Source organism: Pygoscelis adeliae, unplaced genomic scaffold (assembly GCF_000699105.1).
Source record: "Pygoscelis adeliae isolate BGI_AS28 unplaced genomic scaffold, ASM69910v1 Scaffold37, whole genome shotgun sequence".
Classification (NCBI taxonomy): domain Eukaryota; kingdom Metazoa; phylum Chordata; class Aves; order Sphenisciformes; family Spheniscidae; genus Pygoscelis; species Pygoscelis adeliae.
Genome location: NW_008825308.1, coordinates 1,946,198 through 1,952,046, shown reverse-complemented (window position 1 = coordinate 1,952,046; position 5,849 = coordinate 1,946,198).

The window sequence follows — 5,849 nt, the reverse complement described above, 5'->3', positions numbered from 1 at the left end:
GGCTAACAGGCCTGTAGTTCCCCGGATCCTCCTTCCGGCCCTTCTTGTAGATGGGCGTCACATTGGCCAGCCTCCAGTCGTCCGGGACCTCCCCCCTTAACCAGGACTGCTGATAGATGATGGAGAGTGGCTTGAAAGCTTCTCTGCCAGCTCCCTTGGCACTCTCAGGTGGATCCCATCTGGCCCCAGAGACTTGTGAGCATCCAGATGACATAGCAGGTCGTTAACTGCTTCCTCTTGGATTATGGGGAGTTCATCCCACTTGCCGTCCCTGTCTTCCAGCTCAGGGGCCCGAGTGCCCTGAGGATAACCGGTCTGCCTGCTAAAGACTGAGGCGAAGAAGGCATTAAGTACCTCAGCATTTTCCTCATCCTCGGTGACAATGTTCCCCCCCCCGCATCCAATAAAGAATGGAGATTCTCCTTGGCCCTCTTTTTGTTGCTAATGTATTTACAGAAACACTTTTTATTGTCTTTTACAGCAGTAGCCAGATTAAACTTCCTTCTTGAAGATCATCCAGCCTTCCTGGACCCCTCTGCCCTTCAGGACTGTCTCCCAAGGGACTCTCTCAACCAGGTTGCCCCATTCCAGAGGGAGCATTGGGAAGGTCACTTCAAGCACAAATAAGGTAATTCTTGTTCTGACTTCAGCTTTGATCAGAGTTGTTCAAAATTGCAAAATCACAAAAGAAATAGGTAAATAAATAAATAAAGTGGGCTGCATTATAGAGAACTCCTGTCATGGACACCAGCAGGTTGCCCCATTCCAGAGGGAGCATTGGGAAGGTCACTTCAAGCACAAATAAGGTAATTCTTGTTCTGACTTCAGCTTTGATCAGAGTTGTTCAAAATTGCAAAATCACAAAAGAAATAGGTAAATAAATAAATAAAGTGGGCTGCATTATAGAGAACTCCTGTCATGGACACCAGCATGGTCATGTGTCATGATGGAGAGCACAGCATCCTGTTCAGTACCTATGGCAAGGCAGAAAAGGTTTGTAGGAGAGAATGGTATGTAGGATAGGTACCAACCTCGGGAATAACCAAAGTGGTATGCAAAGTAGTCAAGGATGTGCAACATACTGCAGTAGGTGTATTGCTTTCAGTGTTTAAGCATAATTTTTAAGAATTTTCTCATGTAATTTTCAATAACATTTTTTTGTGCCACAGAGAATTGTCCTTCTTTAAAGCACAATAAATCAGAAATAATTTTTTTCTTTTTTTTTTTTTTTTTGCATACGGGAGAGAAAATACTCCTATTCAATTCCAACCTGGTATTCAGAGGTCCTATCTGTGTCCTGCTTTTTCCCTTCTTATAACATGTATTTAAACTACATGTAGTTAATACAGGCAATGACTAACTACTGGTATTGCTGTGAGTAACTGAAGAATTCTAATCTAGTAATATTTTATAGATGTTATTTGCATGTAGATTTAAACGGAAGATTAGTCAATCTTGGAAACAAGTTTGAGACAAATGCATTTTTTACCAGAAAGATCACCTTGAGCTCTCATAAAACTAATAGATAAAGATGATAGAAAGGTTGTATACAATTCTATTAAAAATCCAGGGTGAAACGAACTTGAAATGTTTCTCGTCTACTTTCTCATTTTTGCAAATCCTTTTTCTTTCCCACTGCTAAGATGTATGACAGAAAAAGAGAAAATGAAGGAAAACACAATCATGTACTAATACTTCATGGAAGAAAATGAAAAAAAAAAAAAATTCACACAAGAAACATGACAATTATTTCCAATTAATATTTTGGAGTAATTGTTCTAATTATTTTTTTCCTAGGGCTTGTACCTCATTTCTTTATAATTCATAACTGTGAAATCATTAGTTCAATGTTACTTTTAATCAAGGTTGAGAAATTTATCTTTTAGAAAAAATATTTCTTAATTTCCTTCATAGTGTTAAAAGTCTGATGACATGGTACTTGAGAATTTGAAAACTGAAATTATACCAGATTGTGCTGATTTTGTCTGGGATAGAGTTAATTGTCTTCAGAGTAGCTGCTATGGTGCTATGTTTTAGACTTGTGACCAAAAGAGTGTTGGTAACACACCCATATTTTAGCTGTTGCTGCGCAGTGCTTACACAGCATCAAGGACCTTTCTGCTTCTCACACCACCCTACTAGCAGGGAGGCTGGTGGTGCACAAGAAGTTGGGAGGGGGCACAGCTGGGACCCAATATCCCAATTGACCAGAGGAATATTCCACACCATATGGCACTGTGTTCAGCAATAAAAGATGGGGGAAGAAGGAGGAAGGGGGGACATTCTGGGTTATGGCATTTGTCTTCTCAAGTAACCATTACACGTGATGGAGCCCTGCTTTCCTGGAGTTGGCTGAACACCTGCCTGCTGATGGGAAGTAGTGAATGAATTCCTTGTTTTGCTTTGCTTGCATGCACAGCTTTTTCTTTACCTATTAAATTGTCTTTATTTTAACCCATGATTTTCTCACTTTCATCCTTCTGATTCTCTTCCCCATCCCACTTTGAGGTGAGTGAGCTAGCAGTTGTGCGGTGCTTAGCTGCCTGCCTGCATTAATCCACAACACTGATGGTACTAAAGACTTGTTAAATAGTGTAAGTTGAGAGTTATATTAGTACCAAATTGATGAGAGCCCCCTTATTTACATATCATTCATTACTAACTTTTAGTTTGCTCCAGGCATCTTTTTTATTGACAGCCACTGACAGTGTAAGATAGCAGATGCCTTGAAAATACAGGAACAAGATAACACTAAAGGTCCCAGGGCTGCACACATTAATGATTAATTGGTGATAAAAGAATTGTGTAACAACAATTACATGAAGCTTCCTACAACTGATAGAACAGGCTGAGTTGTCTTTGAAGTAAGACTTCATAAGGCTACGTAAGGCTACAACAAAAATAACTAGTTGTACTGTTTCAGAATCCACTATACAGAATTGATCACTCTGATATCCTGTACTGTACTGCTGCATATGCAAATATTACCTTATAGTCATTAAAGAGAATTGTATTTTAGTACTTGATCTAAGGTCTTGTTAATTGTATTCATTGGTTACCCACCTTTAAGGTCTTTCTGTTTGATCTGGACACCACGGTGTAAGGTAAAATTCTGCCATCAGCTCCAGACAGTTGACCACATTTTAAAAAGTTTTTCTTTCTTACTGTATATGCAATATATTCTGCAAATTGCAATGATTTTTTTCACCTTAATACTATGAAGTTTATGACCAAGATTTCTATTTTTGTTCTAAAATATTTTTTTTGTCAAAATAATATCATAACTTCAAACAAAGAACCAAAGAAGAGATAAATATATGATATAGATGTAAAAATTCCTGCTATCAATTAAATATGAAATAACATTTTTCCCCAAAGTGGATATCCTATTATCAAACCGTGCTATGAGAGGCCTGTGCTATACTAAATGATATATAAGAATTATCGGTTACTTTAGATTTCCGATAGGTAAAGGCATAAGATCAATTGGGAAACCTCTTTGTAATATAATTTGAGATTACAGATGTGTTTTCATTTTGTTTTTAGTTTTGAATACCAGAAAACTCATCTGAACAGATGATATGGATGTTTACATAGAAGAGGGGAAGTTTAGATCAGTTTTAGGGGAATTCAGTTTAGTTTCTGATGTTCTCCAAGAGTATGCCCCTAAATCCTTTTACAGCAGTGGAGTAGTATATGGTCCGTCTTTTGAAATCCCATTCTGAACCTGGGAAAGTTTCCAAATTAAGTTTAGATGTTGCCTAAACCTCTTTAAAGAAATAAGTTTTAACAAAAAAAGCATTTCCTGATTAAAAAATATTTTAATGGAGAGAAAAAAACCCAGAATTACTAATCACACCTCAGCAGCTGACAAAACTGACAGAGGATGTTAACTACATTAAAGCATAATAATATCCTTAATTTAGAACCTTCCTTTATTGTCCATATGAAACCAATTTAAAAAAATTCAGATTATGTGTTAATTCCTATTGCTGTTTTTCAGGATCATTCACTTTACACCTTTCTTTCTTTCTTTCTTTCTTTCTGTTGTTGTTAAATTATAATTTGAAATACTGTTTACATGTAGTTCCAGGGGAGTGAATGTATCCATTCCTGTAAAACACTGTTTTAATTTGCTCATTAGGAACCGGAATTCTTCTTGTTTCTAATAGACATGAGGTTATCTTCTTTTTAGTCAGAGAATAGGTACAGCATAAGTGTTTGCAATAACATATATTTGAAGCAAGATCTAATTTAGGTAACTGTGCAGAAACTTTTAACATTAAATATACTGTCTGTTCTAACTTCCTTGTGGTTTGAGTCACAATGGAAGAAAGCAGAAAATTGGTTAAATATATTGAGAAAACTCAGAGTAGTTTTTCTAATAAAGGAATGTTCCCAATACTACATCATATATATTCTGCGGATTTCTTCTCTCTTTTTTTTTTTTTTTTAATATATGGGGAGAAGGCGGCAAGCTTTAATTACAAAGAATCTCTTCTTTTCTTTGTGTCTACTTAGAGTCAGTTTTGTGACATCAAAATGAGGTGTCCTAGGAATGATCATGATGTCAGAGGACTACAACTTCATCTGGAGGAATAAACAGAAGCAGCAGATGAATTCTTATGAAATAAACCTCTGCTTCCATAAAAACGTCTTTGTTAATAAGAAACAAGAAAAGAAAAAAGCAAGAGAGATGTGACATATTTAGGTTGATTTTCTTCCCCTAAACAGAATGCCCTTTAATATTCAAGATGTATCCCAAATGTGCTGATTTCTATGTTTTCTTGTAACACTTAACCCATTACAGACTTAATATTTTTTTAAAGGAGCCTTCAGATATTCCTACTGATTCTTAGGACAGCTACAACTTTCATATTCACTATGCCTACATAAATGTCTTCTGTATAAAGTCAATTAGGAAGTAATACCATAGCCATGCTCTGTGATCTCATGTTTCATTCCTCCAGTTACTGTGTTGTGCAATGCCTAGGACTATAGGTGTAACTAAATACCTAACTGGAAGGCAGCTGAAGTCACAACATGGAAACACAAAGATGTAATTTCTCTGTATTTTTATTTGTATCTGTATTAGACTCACATTTCACATTTTGATATAGATACATTAAATATTCAACCTTAATTCAGCTTTAAATACTTATCAATTGCATGACTATGAATTATTATCATACAGTATAATATAATACAATATAACATTATAATATAATGTAATGTAATATAACATAATAAATGTAGAAAATCAGTTTGTGAAAATATTGTATAAAAAACCAGTTTGGAGGTAGGGGGGAGAACCCAAACCAACCACCCCAAAAAAACTCTGGCTCAACAGTGTAGTACGTATACAGCCCCTCCCCCACTGTTAATACCATGATAAAATATGCATCATTTTCAATACAAGACTTACATCATCTCTGAGCTACTTTGGAGGAAAATTAAATTCAAATAACATGAGGCAGACACACAAATTTCCAAGTCAACAAACCCTTCTCTTCAGGAAACTTGAAGTCTCGTCACTGACCTCAACTGTAGCAATACGGTATCCTCGGGAAAGAACAAATTTCTCAGGTAAATAGGTTGGTAGCTATGGTGGGTTTGACCTTGGTTGGCTGCCAGACCTCCACCCAGTTTGCTCTCTCTGTCACCCTTCTTAACAGGACAGGGAGAGAAAAATAAGATGGAAAAGCTTGTCAGTCGAGATAAGGACAGGGAGATCACTTAACAATTACCATCACGGGCAAAACAGACTCAACTTGGGAAAGAGCAATATCATTTGTTGTTAATTAAAAATAGAGTAGGATGGTGAGAAACAAAGACAAAAATAACTCTTT